Source organism: Sciurus carolinensis, chromosome 12, assembly GCF_902686445.1.
Source record: "Sciurus carolinensis chromosome 12, mSciCar1.2, whole genome shotgun sequence".
In the NCBI taxonomy this organism is placed as follows: Eukaryota; Metazoa; Chordata; class Mammalia; order Rodentia; family Sciuridae; genus Sciurus; species Sciurus carolinensis.
In genome coordinates this window covers 30,333,122-30,350,945 of record NC_062224.1, presented here as the reverse complement: position 1 = coordinate 30,350,945, position 17,824 = coordinate 30,333,122, and the positions used below count along the sequence as shown (strand labels likewise).

The following is a 17,824-nucleotide window of genomic DNA, read 5'->3' as shown; positions in this document are numbered from 1 at the left end:
AGTTCCTAGCCCATTTATTGAGTGGGTTATTTGGTTTTTTGGTGTTGAGTTTCATAAGTTCTTTATATAATCTGGAGATGTGTCCGAGGTACATTTTTCCCTTGCTGTAGGCAATCATGTTAACAAGATTGTTTTCTTTGCTGTGAAGAAGCTTTTTAGTTTGATTCCATCCCATTTATTGATTCTTGATTTAACTTCTTGCGCTTTAGGGGTTTTGTTAAGGAAGTCTTTTCCTAAGTCAACATGAAGAAGATTTGGGCCTACTTTTTCTTATATTAGGATCTCTGTACTAGTACCTAAGTCTTTGATCCACCTTGTGTTGAGTTTTGTGCAGGGTGGGAGATAGGGGTTTAATTTTTAAATTTGCTTTTCTATTTTCTTCAAAAAGTAGTGGGACCCATTTTCCTAATTAAAAAAAGAAAAAGCCCACCATTTCCTTTTTTATTTTATTTTATTTATTTATTTATTTATTTTTTTTTTTGCAGTGCTGGGAATTGAACCCAGGGCCTTCTGCTTACGAGGCAAGCACACTACCAACTGAGCTATATCCCCAGCCCACCTTTTTATTTTTTCCTAAACTTTTTGTGCTCCCTATTGTCATTTCCTCTCCTGAGGATATGTAGTACAAAAAAAAAAAAAAAAAAGAAACAGACTTTAGAGGTAGACTGTACTCTTTAACAGTTAGGGGAAATAATAAACTGGACCTATAGGTCCCATTTCCTTGCATATGTAGAAATTTTAAAGATCTTTTCCAGGTGTCCTAATTTTTTTCTCACTATTCTTTGCGAGTCACATTGTCGCTATGCCATTAGTTGAAGCAAAACTAAATGTGCTTATGAACATGGGAGTCCTGGAGTTCTGCTCTTGCCAAATCTCATGAAATGAGATATATATTGGATATTTTGGGTAAGTTTTATCCCACATGATGCATTATTCACTAATATGCATTTATATGTGATTTTTAAAATTTTTTGGTGCATTAGAGTCATACATAGTACTGTGGCTCATTTTGACATATTCATAAAAGCATATTAACATTGTTTTCTCCATTTCAACCCCAGTACCACCTCCTTTTAGCTCCTCTTCCCTTCCCATTGTTCCCTTTCCCTACTCAGTTATTCTTTCTTTTATTTATTTGTTTTAATTTATTCATTAGAGTTATACATAACATCAGAATGCAGTTTGGTATATTCACACATGAACAGAGTATAATTTGGCCAACTTCATTTCCCAGGTCTTTCCTTTTCTCTCTCCTGTTCCCTCCCTGTTGGCCGCCTGCTTCTGCTCTACTAATTTCCTTTCTATTTTCATGAGATTCCTTTTTTGAAATTCCCTTTCTCTCTCTAGCCTCCAATTATGAAAGAAAACATTTGACCTTGGCCTTTGTGAGTCTGATTTATTCCATAGTAGGTTGTTCTTCAGTTCAATTCATGTATCAGGAATTGATATAATTTCATTGTTCTTTATGGTTGAGCAGAACTAAATCGTGCATATATACCACATTTTCTCTATCCATTCATCTCTTTCTGGTCACCGAGGTAGGTCCCTTAACTTGGCTATTGTGGATTGAGCTGCTATGAGGATTGGTATGCATATGACTATGGCATACTGATTTTATTTCTTTTGGATGAATACCAATGAATGGGAGAGTTGGGGCATATGGTGATTACATTCCTAGTGTTTTGAGGAAACTCCATACTGTTTTCTGAAGTGGTTATACCAAATGCAGTCTACCAACAATGTATAGGTGTAATCTTTTCCCCACATCCTCACCAACATCTTTTTTTTCATGATTGCCATTTTAATAGGAGTGAGATGAAATATCAATGTAGCTTTGACTTCATCTGATTGCAAAGGATGAACATTTTTTTCATATATTTTCTGACCGTTTATATTTCTTCTGTTGAGAGATATCACTTCAGACCTTTTGCCTATTTATTGAGTGGGTTATGAGGGTGTTTTTGGTGTTAAGTGTTTTGAGTTCTTTACATATCTGGTTATTGCTCCCTTGTCAGAAGAATAGCTTGCGAAGATGTTCTTCCATACTGTAGGTTCTGTGCTCTTGTTTACTTTACTATCACACCTAGCGGTTCTTGGTTTTAGTTCTTGAGCTTTACAAAGAAAGTCAGTGCCTACAACAATGTATTGGAATGTTGCCCCTATAATTTCTTCTAGCATTTTCACTGCTTCTGGTCTAATTCCAAGCTCTTTAATCTACTTTGAATTGATTTTAGTGCAGGGTAAGAAGCAGAAATCTGTAGTCCATGTAGTTATCCATTTTTCCCATCATCATTTGATAGAAAAGCTATTTCCTTTTTTTTTTCTTTTCTTTTTGGTACCAGTTATTGAACTAGGGGTACTAAACCACTGGTACATCCTCAACCCTTTTTCATATTTTATTTACAGACATGGTCTCACTAAGTTGTTTAGTGCTTTGCTAAGGTGCCGAAGCTGGCACTCATGATTCTCCTGCCTAAGCCTCCTGAGCTGCTGGGATTACAGGCATGCCCCCTCATTCCCAGCTGAAAGGCTGTCTTTCCCAATGAATACTTTTGGCACCTCTCAAGGATCAGATGGTTGTATTTATGTGATTTTTCTCTGTGACTCTTGTCTATTCCATTGTTCATCACTTCTGTTTTTATGCCAGTATGTTGCTCTTTTGGTTATAGCTGTGTAGTATAATTTTAAATCAGGTATTATGATGCCTCCAACCTTTCTCTTGTTGTTTAGTATTACTTTGGCTATCCTGGGTTTTTTATTTTTCCATATAAATTTTAGGACTTTTTTCCTAATTCTGTGAAAAATGTCATTGGTATTTTCATGGGAATTGCAATGAATCTATAGATTTGTTTTCATAATATGGCCATTTAGATGATATTAAACCTACCTATCTATGAACATGGTAGGTCTTTCCATTTTAAAACTAAGGTCTTCTTCAATTTTTTTCTTCAATGTGTGGTAATTTTCATTGTAGAAGTCTTTCATCTCCTTAATTAGATTGATTCTTCAGTATTTCATTCTTTTTGAGGTTATTGTGAATGAAGTAGTTTTCTTTGTTTTTTCTTTTCTTTTTTTTTTTTTTTTTTTTTTTTTTGGTACTGGAAATTGAACACAGGGGCACTTAACCACTGAGCTACATCCCCAGCCCTTTTTTTTAGGCCCTCACTAAGTTGCTGATTCTGGCTTTGAGTTTGAAATCCTCCTGCCTCAGGCTCCTGAGCTGCTGGGACTACAGGCATGTGCCACCTTGCCTGACTGGAGTAGTTTTCTTGATTATTTTTCTCAGAAGATTCATTGTTGGAGTGTAAGACAGTTAATTATTTTTGTGTGTTTATGTTGTATCATGATACTTTGATGAATTTGTTTATCAGATAGAAATCTGTTACATCTTTTTTTTGGGGGGGCGGGGACAGGTGTTCTAGGTGTAGAATCTTATCAGCAAACAGAGATTACTTGACTTCTTTTTTCCCTCTTTCTTTTCCTTTAAATTTCTTATCTTCCCTGATTTCTCTGGCAGAGTTCCAAACACTGTATTGAATATAAATAAAGACCTTTTTTGGTTCTGAGTTTATAGGAAATGATTTCAGTTTTTTCTTCATTCAGTAAGATCTTGGCTTTTGGTCTGTCATATATAACTTTTATGATATTAAAGTAAGTTTCTTTTATCCTTACCTTCTCCAGCATTTTTAGCATGAATGGGTGGTGAATTTTATCCATATCTTTTTAGGCCTGTATTAAGATGATCATGTGATTTTTGTCCTTGATTTTATTTATGTGATAAATTACATTTGTTGATTTACTTATATTCACCAACCTTGCATTCCTATGATGATTACAACTTGATCATGATGTACAATCTTCTTAATGTTTTTAAATGTGGTTTACTAATTTTTTATTAAGAAATTTTGTATCTATATTCATAAGTAATATGGGTCTGTTTTCTTTTCTTGACATACCTTTATTTTGTTTTGCTAGCTACACAGAATGAGTTTGGAAGTTTTCCCTCATTTTCTATTTCATGAATAATTTAAGAAAGATTGGTGTTAGTTCTTCTTTAAAGACCTACTAGAGCTCAGCTCAATATCCATTTAGTCCTGGGCTTTTCTTTGTTGGAAGGCATTTTTTTTTTTTCTGCTTTAATATCATGGCTTGATACTCATCTGTTTAGGTTTTCTACATCCTCTTGGATGTAGAATTGGATGTAGCCAATTTTTATTGGCTATATGTGCCTAGAAATTTGTCAATAACTTGCCAATTTCTGGAATATAAGTATTCAAAAGAGTTCATAATGATCCTCTGACCTTCACACATGTCTGCAGTGATATCTCCTTATACATCTCTAATTTTTCTTGATTTGGTTCTTATCTCACTCTTTTAGTTAATATAGCTATGAATTTGTTGATATTGTTTATCTTTTAAAAGCGTTGCACTGATCCTTTGCATTGGTTTTTTTATTCTCTATTCCATTAATTTCAACTATGATCTTAATTATTTTCTTTCTTCTAGTTTTGGAATTAATTTGTTCCTGCTCTTCTAAGACCTTGAGATATAACATTAGGTTGTTTATTTGAGTTTTTTTTTTTTTTTTTAAGTGGACACTTGATGTTATCAACTTTCCTCTTATTTCCTCCTTCATATGATGCTATCAACTTTCCTTTTACTTCTTTCTTCATAGTGGTCCACAGATTTTGGAATGTGGTACCACTGTTCTAATTTGATTCTAGGACTTTTTTAAAAAATTTTTCAATTTTCCCTCTTATTTCTTCTGTGGTCCATTTTTTATGCAAAAGAGCATTGTTTAGTGTCCATGTGTTTATGTGATTTTTATAAGTTTTCTTCCTGTTGATTCCTAATTTCAGTCCATTATGAACTGATGAGATATGTGGGATAATATTTTTTTGCATTTGCTAAGACTTGCTCTGCATTCTAAAACAGCCTATTTTGGAAAAGGTTCTGTGGATTGCTAGAAGACAGTGTATTTAGCTGTTGTTGAGTGAAATATTCTAAAGATGTCTGTTAGGTCAATTTGATTTATGGTATTATTTAAGTCAGAACTGTCTTTATTGATGACCTGTCTTTATTGGATGACCTATCTCTTGTTGAGATGGGTGTATTGAAATCATGATATATTGTTGTCTCATGATTAAAGTCAAGAAATGTTTTTTTTTTTTTTATGTAATTAGGTTTACTGACATTGGTAGCATAAATGTTTACCATCGTGATATCTTCTTGTTGGCTTGTTCCTATTAACAGTGTGTAGTGGCATTCCTTGTCTCTTTGGATTAACTGTTGGTTGAAATCTGCTTTTGTCAGATTGTTTTTGAACTCTAAATATGTGGAATATCATTTCCATTCTTTTATTCAATCTATTAATAGCTGCATGAGTCTCTTAAAAAGTAAATATAACTGGATCTTATTTTTTAATCAATTCTGCCATTCTGTCTCTTTTAAGTGGAGAGTTGAGACTGTTTACATTCAGAATTATGGGAAGAAAGAGCCCAGACAGCTCAGTAGAGCATCAGAATTATGGGAAGAAGAGGTTTATTATTTCCATTTTGGTTTGTTTTATTGATTAATTTATTTGTTTAATTGCTTAACTATTTAATTTCTTTTTGTTTAATTGCTTTTCTGAAGCTTCACTAATTTAAGATCTCTGGGGCATGTTTTTGAGTTCTTCGTGTAATATTTCTTTTCAGTGTTTTCTGTAATGTAGGCTTAGTGTTCAAAAAGACTTTTAGTTTATTCTTATCATGAGAAGTTTTTATTTCTCCTTCAATTATGAACAATGAATTTTCTGGCTAAAATTCCTTTCAGAGCTGTGATTATCTCATTAAAAGACCTCCTGGGTTTTAGAATCTGAGCTGAGAAGTCTATTAGTGATACATTCAGATGAATTTTTAAATTTAATTTCTTGTGTCTTTTATATCTAGGAGTTCTTATTGGTTTCTTTTCAGAATTTTTATTTCTTAAGTCACATGGTCTTTCACTTCCTGTAATTGCTCTTATTTCATTCTTTAATTTATTCTTAGATCATTTTTAGCTAATTAATCATTTTAATAATCATATTTTTGTAATATTTCAATGGAATTTAATCCTCTTCCATTTCTGTGTATTCCTTTGTTGGAGAATTATAACTTTTGGGGGGAGGGTGCTTGTTTGCCCATTTTCTCTTGTATTCAGAGATATCAGATTTGTGGATCTGTTGAGATGGATTTGTCTTTCTCTTTTGTGAGAATATCCTTTGGTCTGTAGTTGTTTTTTTTTTTTTTTATAATTAGTCTTGTGTTGTTGATGTCTGAGTTTCAGCATGTTGGCTCAATGTAAACCAAATATTAATTTTAACTGCCAATGCCCCTCAGTTTATTGCTGCATGTTTTAGTCAGCTTTTTTTACTGCTATGATTAAAAGATCCAACCAGAACAATCTTAGAGGAGGAAAAGTCTATTTGAGGACTCACAGTTTCAGAGGTCTCAGTTCATAGATTGCTCCATCACTCCAGGCTCAAGTGGGGCAGAACAACATGGCAGAAGAGTGTGGCAGAGGGAAGCAGCTCACTTGATCATAAAGCAGAGAGAGAGAGAGAGAGAGACTCCACTTGCTAAATACAAATATATATCCCAAAGTCACACCCCCAATGCCCACCGCCTCTAGCCATACCCCACCTGCCTCCACTTACCACTCAGTTAATACCATCAGGGGATTAATTCACTGATTGAGTTAAGCCTCTCACAACCCAGTCATTTCCCCTCTGAACCCTCTTGCATTATCTCATACTTGAGCTTTTGGGGGATACCTCACATCTGAACCATAACACTACAGAACTGTTGATTCAATTCATTCTTATAAATCTGTAACTTTGTGGATTTTTTGAACCTTCTTTTTGGAAACTTTCTCTAATTTTGCTGTAGGATTAGATGTCCAAGAGTGGGACTTGATTTCATTCTCACTTGTGACCTAGTCACTGTTTGAATTTTTTGTCTTCCCTACTCTAGGTGGTAGTGTATTATTGATGTATGAGTGGAGTTAGCTTGTGTGTGGTGGAAGGCCCATTGTAATTTTGGTGCATTGTGGGTGTAGTGCAGCCATGGAGTCTGTACCCTGTGATCTTGTAGTGTATCATTTTCAAGCCCCTCCCAGAAAAGGGGGAAACAAGTACAGCAACTACTGAAGTGATCAATATACAACATTTGAAATATGCGCACTGCCTACTATGACATGCACACCATTGATTACTGCAAAAGGAGAACTCATGGGGTCAAAATTTAACAATAGCAGTGATGATAAATAGCTGTGAACTAGATGAAACATTAAACAGTGCAGGTCAATTATGCCTTCTCCAGTACTAATAACTGCAACAACAGGAATGGTGGGCATAGTAATTATGTAAACTGTGTATTAAAACCAATAAAATTACAGTTCATTTAAAGGACAGGAAATGAAGTAAGATGGTAAATAATATTTAAAATGTGAATAGAGGTAAAGTGAAGAATTAGAAATGGCTATAAATAAGGTGAAGGAAAATAATGTCTAAATAAAATAAAGTGAGAGAGAAAGAAAGGAGGAGGAGGAGACAATGATGATTCGGCTATTGAAAGAGGAAGAGAAATGAGAAGGAGTAATAAGTAATAAGAAAAACAAAAACAAGAGCCAAACAAACAAAAAGTTAAACTGAAACACATAAACAAAAATGCTTACCCTCTAAAGTCAAAATAAGGCCAAAAAAACCCAAAACAAACAAAAAACCCCAACCAAACAGATGAGGAAAGAAAGAGAAAAATTTTAAAAAGGTAGAAAAACGAAAAGTGATAAAACAAAGAAAAAAATGTATATGTGTGTGTGCGCGCATGTGCGTGTATTTATGAATCAGTCAACATAGCTAGGACACCCACACATTTAAACTCATACTCAATGGAAAAAGGAAAAAAGAAGAAGAAAATCTTAATGAAAAATGAAGAGGTTGTGCTGAGGTGATCAAACTGTTGACAAACATTGATGTCATACTGTCAGTTTCTTCTTGGACCATGTAACCCTAAGAAAGAGCAAGGGCTGGGCATTGTTTGAGTTGCTCACAAAACTGTCAGCTGGAGTGGCTTGCAACTAAAACTGGTTATATTGGTTCTCAGCTTTCCTTCATGTCAGTTTAAGTTAATTCAGAATGGGAAGTGCTGACAATCAGAGTTTTTGTCCAGTAAAACTAGGTAGATGCCCTTCCAAGACAGGTTTAATGCCAGAGTTCTAAATGTGAAGTTCATGGTTTTCATTTCTGACTGACCTTCTAATCTTTGTCAGGAAGTATCTGTTCTAGAGAGAACAGCTTTACCAACCTCCTTGCCATGCAGAAACAGATCTTCTGAGTGTCTGGTTGGTGGAGAGGGGAGTATAGTCCTAAGTGTTCCATTCTTGGAACAACTTTTATTCTCATACTGTCTGTAGCCTACAAATATGGTCATCCCATGATCAGACCTCAAGCACAAACTTGCCTGCCTGTCCAGCTTTTGGGGTATTTCCCACTAATTTTGCAAGCCACCAAACCCAAAGGAAAAGTGAGTAGCACTTTCCACTCCATGTATCTGAACTGAGTCTCCTGGTCACAATTCCTTTGTGTCTGCCTCAGTTATGTCTAGCCAAAAGAACTTTAGATCTCATGGAAGGGGCATGGAGGGATAATTGGAAAATGCCCGATATAAACATCCTGTCTCCCACTGGCAGAAAGCCACAGGGAAAAAAACAAAAAAATTAAAAGCCACAATGTGGCTTCTCCAAGATGGTGTCCCATGTCAGCTCTCAGCTCTCTGGCCAAGAAGTGTGGAGCATCCCTCACACATCAGCTCATTGCACTGCCTCTGAGTCACTCAAGTCAGACTACCTTGCTATTCTATGGACTCCCTGTGCTAGATTTTCTTCACAAATTCAGTCTTTATTTCTACTTGGATTGTCTGTAGTGGACTAGTACCCATTTTTGCCTGGATTTGCAAGGTATTCTTTCTGTCCTACTTTCAGATTGTCTACAATTCTGTCTTTATGGTTCTGACTTTGAGATTTGGTAGACCATACCCGTAACCCACCTCAGTGAGAAGCATTATTCCCATGGCTTAAATCCCAAGTCATAGAACAACTGGAAATTTTATCTTTCCTCCACTTTAGCATTGTCTTACTACTGTGCCTCACTTGCTAACACTTTTGCCCTTTTCCTGTGGAACTTTTAACACTGGCACACAAAAAATGAATAATATGATAGGCATAAACCCAAATAAATCATACCAGAGCAGGATTTTGAAAAGGTTAGCGTCTTACATCTCTTTCTAATCTTAATTTTAAAAACACCTTTATTTACAGAAGTTGTGGACCAAGAAGAAAATATTTTCATCCAAGTATTACAGACTACTAATTCTATCCATGACTCCCCATTTATTTTTCAGAGATTTGGCTTTTCAGTTGTTACTTAATCTTTGTTTTCATAGTTATATATAAAATATTTCCTAGAAAGTTCTGTTAATTTGTGTTAACTTTTTGTCACTCTGACCAAACTATATGAACAGAAGAACTTAGAAAAGGAAAAGGTTATTTAAGGTTCACAGTTTCAGAGGTATCAGTCCATAGGTGGGCAGCTCCATTGTTATGAACCCAAGGTAAGGCAGAACATCATGGCAAAAGGTTTTGGCATACAAATGCTGATCTGCTCATGGTGACCAGGAAACAGGGGTGAGTGGAGGAGTCACAGGGAAGATGAACCCTCTGGGGCATTATCCCTAGTGGCCCACCTCCAGTCATGCCACAGCTGCCAACATCTACCCTCAATCAGTCCATTCAAACTAGGATGCACTGATTAGGTGATAGCACTCATAATCTCATCATTTTACCTCTGAATATTCCTTCCTTCACACAGAAGTTTTGGTGGACACCTCATATCCAAACAGTAACATGGCTGCTCTAATATTCTTGGTAATCTGTTACATTGTTTACCAGCAGAAAACAAGACAATATTTTGTGAACAGTACTTTGTACCAGGTACTGTTTTGTTTTGTTTGTTTTGTGGGGTACTGGGAATTGAACTCGGGCACTCAACCACTGAGCCACATCTCCAGCCCTATTTTGTATTTTATTTAGAAACAGGGTCTCACTGAATTGCTTACAGCCTTGCCATTGCTGAGGCTGGCTGAACTTGTGATCCTCCTGTCTTAGCCTCCCGAGCAGCTGGGATTCCAGGTACTGTTTCAGGTACTTATATCCATTTAGTCATTAATTATCACAACTTATGAAGGATATAGCAGTAAAACAAAGCCCAGAGAGGTTAACTGACTTGTAGCAATACAAGTAATAAATGGTAAAGCTAGAATTAGAACATGTGATAGATAGGTTTCATCTCTCACATCCCTGGCCCCACTTTTTCCTAATATTTTACTTACTATTGGGAAAGTCAATTGCACCTTTCCATTCCATCCTCTTTTCCATCTAAAATACAACTTTAGAATTACTGTAATATTTTAAAAACTCTATTGTTTAATCAATTCATATGCTATAAAAATTGGAATACAAGATTTTGCTTACATATATTTCATACCTGTTCCTTGTGTATATGGTGTACTTTAGGGCTATGCACTATTAGGCTCTATTAGTGCCCAGTGCAATGGACTAGACATGATACATTGTGCTCTTATCTCTCTCTTTGCCCCTTTATATCACAATGTCAATGAAGTTGGTAGAGTGAGCAACAGTTAATTTTTAGAACTCATTTCCTAAATAAGACAGCAATTCTAAAAATATATTCTATATTATCATTCATGGTTGTGAAGCTGCAATAATATTTTCTAATAATGAGAATAAGAAACCTTTTGAACATTCATGCCAAAGCATGACTTGTCTTTCTATACTGCTGTGGCCTAAATGTTTGTTACTCTCCCCAATTAATATTTTGACAATCTCCAGTGTGATTGTATTAAGACCTGGGGGTTTGGGGAGATGATTGCTTCATGAGTACCCCACCTTCATGAATAGGATTAATGACTTTATAAAAGTGACCTGAAGAAGGTCATTCTTCCCTTCCAACTTGTGAAAACATGGAGAAGAGACTGTCCCTGTAAGGAATGGGCCCCTATCATACATGGACTCTGCTGGCATATTGACCTTGGACTTAGCCTCCAGAACTGTATCTCTCTGGATTTCCCTGAACAAGCAGGATAATTTCACTACTATGGTGAAGAAGAGCTAGAATCAAGACAGGGCCCCTCAGGATCTGCCATAAGATGAAGGTCAGCAAGTCTGTACCATTTGCACAGATGAGTGTCTCTCAGAAGTTTCTTATGCTGATGGATTTACTCCTGGGCTTTGGCCCAAAGGATCTGAAGTTAATTTTCAGGGTCCCTTTCAGGATCCATTATTAGAAGGAGGCCGGCAAGCCCTCATGGAGGTAATAGGAAAATCTCCCAGCAGTTCCTTGCAAGGTGAGATAGCTCCCTGGTTGCTGCCTCCACTATGGAAAAGAGACTGGCAAACCTGTCCTGGTGACTCAAGACAGGCTAGTCTTTCAGCATTTCTTTGTATAAGCAGTTCTACATTCAAGCTGTGGCAGAGAGGGCTTCAGCCAAGATGGCAGCATTTCAGGATTTGTTGAGATAAACTGGTCAGATGGTCAAAGGATCTGCTTTTACATTTCTTCAAAGGTATACAGTGATCAATAAGCACACAAAAACATGTTGAATAAATTAACCACCAAAGGAACACAATTGATTTATGGGTGCTAATTTTATTTCCTGCTACTTTACTAAATTAACAGATAAACTGATTTCTACATTTAGAATTATGTCATCAGCAAGTAGGGATAGTTTGAGCTCTTCCTTTCATATTCATATTCCTTTAATTTCTCTCTTTTGCCTAATTGTTCTGGGCTTGACAGGCTTATATTTTGGGTCAAACTTGGGTTTACAGAACTTGGCTCCCCAGTTGCCGGCCGCCATGCCTGGGATGCAAAATTGTTCCTTCCTATGTCTTCTGTGGGCAGCTGGGAGGATGTGGCTTCTTTCCTACACAAGAATATTGTGTAGCATGCCATTCCGTTTAGTCAGGCAGTGTCTTTGATCTCTGATTTCTCCATACCAAGACCTGCCTCAGGTCTCCTAAAAATGTGAGTTCTTTTAATTCCCTTATTCCTCCCCTTTGCTCACAAAGGGACTGCTCTGACTGGTGCCTCTGGGGCAGTGGTGTCAGTGGGGATATCTTCCTTATTTTATTATATCCAACCTCCTGAGTCGCCAGTCTTCTTTGAATGTCCAGTGTTAATTCCCAGTAAACCCCCCCTACCCAAAAAATTAAGTATCATGTTTACAATTCCTATTAGTAGAGCTTTTAAAAACTATTGTTGATTAGGGCACTTAAAAACTAGTATATGGTTAAGGTACTGGGTTTTTATGAGAATATTCTGATTAGGATTTCCAGAGAGTCTCTATTAAGTTATTTGGATTGAGGACCTGGATTTGGAATCTGAGAGGCTGTGTTCTAACCTCTGCTTTAAGGCAGGAGCATGCCTGGCATATTCAAGAAATATTGAGGAAGCTGGTGTGGCTTAACACAGTGAAGGATGGAGAAGCTAAGTTTGGAGAGTTTTGTATGGACAGATCATATAGACCTTGAAGACCACTATATGAATTTGGATTATTGTTTAGATAAGTTTTGCCAAGACCATGATCTGACTAGTATTTTAACAGGACCCTGGCTGTTCCATAGAAATATATTGAAAGTTGATAAAGGTAGAAACGGGAATCCAGAGGGAGAGATTGTGATAGTTCAAGTAGTGATGATGTTGGCTGGACTCAGGTTGTGGCAGGGAAAGTAGCCAAAAATTGTCAAATTTTGGCTGTATTTTGTAAATCAACCATATGAATATTTTGAAGAATTGAATCCCCCATTCAAACAGGAGTCAGGAGTAACTCCAAGGTTTCAACCTGAGCCTTTAGAAGGATGGACTTACTACTATATGAAATAACAGAGATTTCACAAAGAGTAAGTAGGTTTGGAATGGAGAGTTTGATACAAGAGGCTCAGTTGGGAAGAGTTTAAGTGAGCAATGTCTATTAGCCATCCAAACAGAAAGGCCAAATAAGCCCAGAGTTCCAGCTAGAGATACTATGGAGAAACCACTGGCAGATAGATGAAAATTAAAATCAAGAAAGTTGATATAATCATGTGAAAGGAGAAAGAAAGATAACCAAGGACTGAGCTCTGGCATTTTGATATTTAGTAAAGGGAGAGGACAAAACAAGGAAGAGGAACTGAAAAGGAGTAGCTTTGGGGAAACCAAGAAAGTATGGTATCCTAGAAGCCAAAAGAAGAGAGGGCATTTACTCTCTTAAGGTATATGAAGGCTGAGAACTAACCACTGGATTTAACAATATACAGCACATTGTGTTACTGAAGGGAATACTGGCACAGGAGAAACGAGGTCATTTCAGAATCAATGTCCTTGAGTGGATAAGATGCTATGGGATTTAGCATAAGGCTCACTTTGCCTTATTTCCAGTTAAGAAGCAAATCGGGCAGAAAATCCCCAAATCCAAAAGTAGTAAGCCATTTGAGCAATAAGGAAGAATAGCCTAATAAACCTGTAAAAATCTAGAATGAGACTGTAAATCTCCTTAACTGGGAAGTTACTTCAATCTTTAAAGATACTCTGTAAATAATACCATGCTTCTCACTTGATCATCAGGTGAGACGCTCCTGTGATAATGCTAAATTTTATCTCATTATTTACTATACAAGTGGCTTGTTTACTATCTCTTGGTATAGTGCAAAAAAAATTCCAAAAATAAAATTTTTGAACACCAATAAAACACACACTTGGGATTTCTAGTCATTTTTTTATTGTCACTGTTTCATAAAACAATGCAATAGGTTATTCTTTGGTAAATCTAGTTAATGAACAAGTTGGAAAGAGAAACCTGAGGCAAAGCCTATGGCAGTCAATGTTCCAGAGATTTATTAATTTATAGTAAAAGACTAACATGACCCAGGGTTTAGCAATTCTACTTCTGTAATAATGAGTATTGAGACTGGAACATTTCACAAGATTGAATTCTAAAATTTTGACTTGATTCATAAATTATATACAAAATAGCAAAAAAACCTGGCTTTGAAATATTCATTTCATAATATCGTTTGAATTTTTTTCCATATTAAGAATCATGAATTATTACGTGAGATATTGTTTTACTTTTTAAAAAATTTAAAGTTCATAGACTAAGTGAATATAACATTAAACAAGCCAACTGAAATTCTTGTACATACCTGGTTGTTTCCCTTATTTGAGATTTTAATAGTTCAGTCCCTACCCCAAAGATGAAAAGGAAAGGTGACAGGAGGTGAGCTGAGCCCCTGGCTGGGGAAGAGAAACAGGAAGAGTGGAGCAAGAGGAGAGATGCTTAGTCATTAAATGACGTGCTCACCTAGACAATAACAATATCTAGATTTGGTCAGTCCTATTCAATTCTGTCTCAGTTTTGACAACAAAACCAAACCACTTAAACAGAAATAGCTTAGATGTTTGTAGAATTCACCTCAGCCCAACACATGGTGCTTTCCACCCCGAGACCAGTAGGTCAGTGCCTTTGGTAAGTAACTTCTGTAAGCCTGTTTCCAGTGAATCTTTCTGATATCATAACATCATTATGAGGGTCAAGTGAGATTTTAACTAGTAAAGAACACAAATCTCCTTGAACCATTACTATTGCAATTTAATAATAATATATTGTTTTCCTAATTGTAATGATCTTTCAGGGGCAGAGAAAAAGAGGCAGAAGTATCTATGTGGTCTTGAAATTATGAAGTGTCCATATGGACTTGAATTTATTGTGTCTCTATGGTCTTGAAATTACGTGTCATTAACAATGACCTCTAGTAGAACTATTAAAGCAGTAACATAGTCGAATAAAATTAAAAGAGCTAAGCAAAAGATGCAAGGTCCCTATCCTTTTCCTAAGCTAGTAAATTCTTTTATAATTCTTTAGCCCAGAGTCAGGGAGGAGGGGCTCAGGAGGTCGGTAGCCAGGGCCCAGGGCTGAGGCAATAGGAGGCAGTCCGTGGGCAGTGATGTGCTTCTTGTAGGCCTCACGGATGATCTTGAAGGCTTGAGCAGTGGCATAGGGTATGTCTGTAACAGGGTTGCGATATTGAGCTGGGCGATGGGTCACTGGGCAGACTTCCCAAACAGGGACTTTTGGGGGTCGACCTTGGGGGAACCATTCCTCAAATGTCACATCATCACTAAATGTGATGAAGGCACGTGAGCTGTGAGCAGGTGGTACCATAGGTGCAGTCCCAGCATGGGGAGTTAGTGTAGAAGCTATGGGGAGCAGGATCAAGTCCTTCTACATCCACATTCTCTTCCTTGGGGCCCAGCTCCCCGACAGGTGGTGCTGTCATTGAATGAGAGGTGATTATGGGCCCAGGGCACTTCCATTTCTGCTTCTTTTTGTCAGCCTCAAGTCACTCATATATCTCCAGTGAATGTAAGTCGAGCTCTTCTGATCTTGGCTTTCCTGAAAAGCTCTTCTTGGGTCAGTGGCCTCACAGTGGGACCCTTTTTGCTGCCAGGACTGGCCCTGCCTCTCCTGTATCTGAAGAAATGTTTGTGGAGTATGTTCAACTGTAGATTGATGCATAAGTTTCTGACTGTCAGAGCCATCATCCTGTATAGTGGCAGCAGTCCCTTCCCTTCTCGGGCCTTTTGAGAGCTACCAGCTGCGGTACTGACATTTTGAGGTCTCAAGCTCTTTCGAGGCGCCTTATAGGCTTTGATGACTACTCTGTGCTTCCTTCTTGGTTCTTCTGTTTCACCATCACTGGATGGTTCATCCCCTTCTTCAGTGTCAAAGTCAGAGTCCACCTCGTGCTCTGTGTCTGACTGGTCTCCTTGATACTCATCATCTCCAGTTTCCTTGGTGAACTTCCATAAATCATCTGGTAGAACTCATCTTCCTCTGCCTCCAGAAGCTCAGAAAGCCTGTCCCCCTCTGTCTTCTGGGGGGCCCGGCCCCCAGCCAAACTCATTTTGCCTAGCAAGACTGTGTGGCCACCAGGGGCCTGCTCACCTGCTTGGTTCTCTCTTTAGCCTCTTCTTAAACAGATGAGCTACACATATTCATTTGTGGTGGTTAAATAAATTATCCCTATTTTCTCAGGCGTAGACAATTATAAACATAGAAAATTATATCTTCATTAACACTGATGAAAAATATAAATGTTTTATAAGTAAAACTGCACATATGTACAATTATTTTGTCTTTAAAATATTAGAGAAATAATATTTACCAAAATGAAAAACAAAAGGTAAATAAAAGGAACAGATGTTAGGGATTAAATTAATGGAACACATCATAGATTCTGTTTATTATAGCATTTCTCTTACAGGAATTCTACAGCTTACTTTTTTGCCCTGACACCTGCTTTGAACTGAAAGTGAAGTATTGAATAGTTAAAAATCATACTGGGCAGGCCCCACATGCCTGACTCCACTGACTTCTTTCTTAATATATTAATGTGCACCTTTCTGAGAATGTTACAGAGCATAGAAAACTGAGTTTTTAGATTTTGTAACTTAAAAGGAAACCATGATGCCTCCACATCTTCAATCACCATCACTCTGCTTCATTATTCTGTAGCATTTAATCTTTTTCTAACATGTTATATAATTCATCTTTTTATTGCTTATTTTATGTTTATTCCATAAGAATGTATGTGCTGCTTGGCAGGGATTTTTGTTTTTGGATCCTTTAAGTATGCCAAGAACTTAGAACGGTGCCTATGCACATAAACAAAGATAAATATTTTTGCTGAATGAATGAATGAATGAATGTATGAATTCTTGTCTCCCTCTTTTGAAAAGACTCAAGTATTCTTCCTTTGATCCACATTAGGTTTATAAGTTTCAGTGGCATCTTTTGATACCTTTGGCTTAATACCTGGTCTGTTTTATTTTACTTAGGTACATTGTGCTGCAGTCTTCTAAAAGCAATTCCACAAGATTTTCTGGAATGACCAACCAAGTTGACCTTCCCTGCTACTGAAAGAACAATAAATCTTGTGCATGAAACCAATAGTAAGCTCAACCTAGAAGCCTTTAAATACTCAATTTGACTGTAATTTCTTTTGTTCCAAAATTTTTGTTAATGACTTGAATGACTTGTTTGATTAAATTTTTAAGTAAAAATTGTGTATGTTTATGGTATATGGTTTGATGTTTTGATATATGTATACATTGTGGATTGGCTAAATCAAGCTAGTTAACATATGCATTACCTCACAGACTTTTTATGTGGCAAGAACACTTAAAATCTACTCTTGGCAATATTCAAGTATACATTGTATTGTTATATAGTTACTATGGTACATAGAAGATTTATCTTATTCCTCTTACATGAAATTTTGAATGATTTGACCAAAATCTCCCAAACCTTCCCCACATCCAGTCTCTGGTATCTGCTTCCAAGTTTGAGTTGTTTGGATTCCACATGCAAATGAGATCACACAGTATTTCTTCCTTCTCTTCCTCACTTACATCCCTTAACACAATGTGCTCAAGGTTCATCCAGTTGTTGCAAATGACCTGATCCCTTTGTTTTTAAGACTCAAGAGCACTCCACTGTATATATGTACCACATTTTCTTTATGTATTAATCTGTTGATAGAAATTAGGCTGATTCTCTATCTTGGCTATTGTGAGTAGTGCTCTACTGCTGTAATGAACTTAGAAATGAAGAAATCTCTTCAATAAACCAATTCCATTTCCTTTGTATATATCCAGTGGAATTACTGGATCACATGGTAGTTCTTTTTA

General features: G+C 36.7%; 1 pseudogene; it reads right to left on the bottom strand.

Moving 5' to 3' along the window:
- Window positions 1-14,969: 14,969 nt before the first annotated feature.
- LOC124961171 (vacuolar protein sorting-associated protein 72 homolog) lies at window positions 14,970-16,038 on the bottom strand (annotated as a pseudogene).
- Between the last annotated feature and the right edge of the window lie 1,786 nt (window positions 16,039-17,824).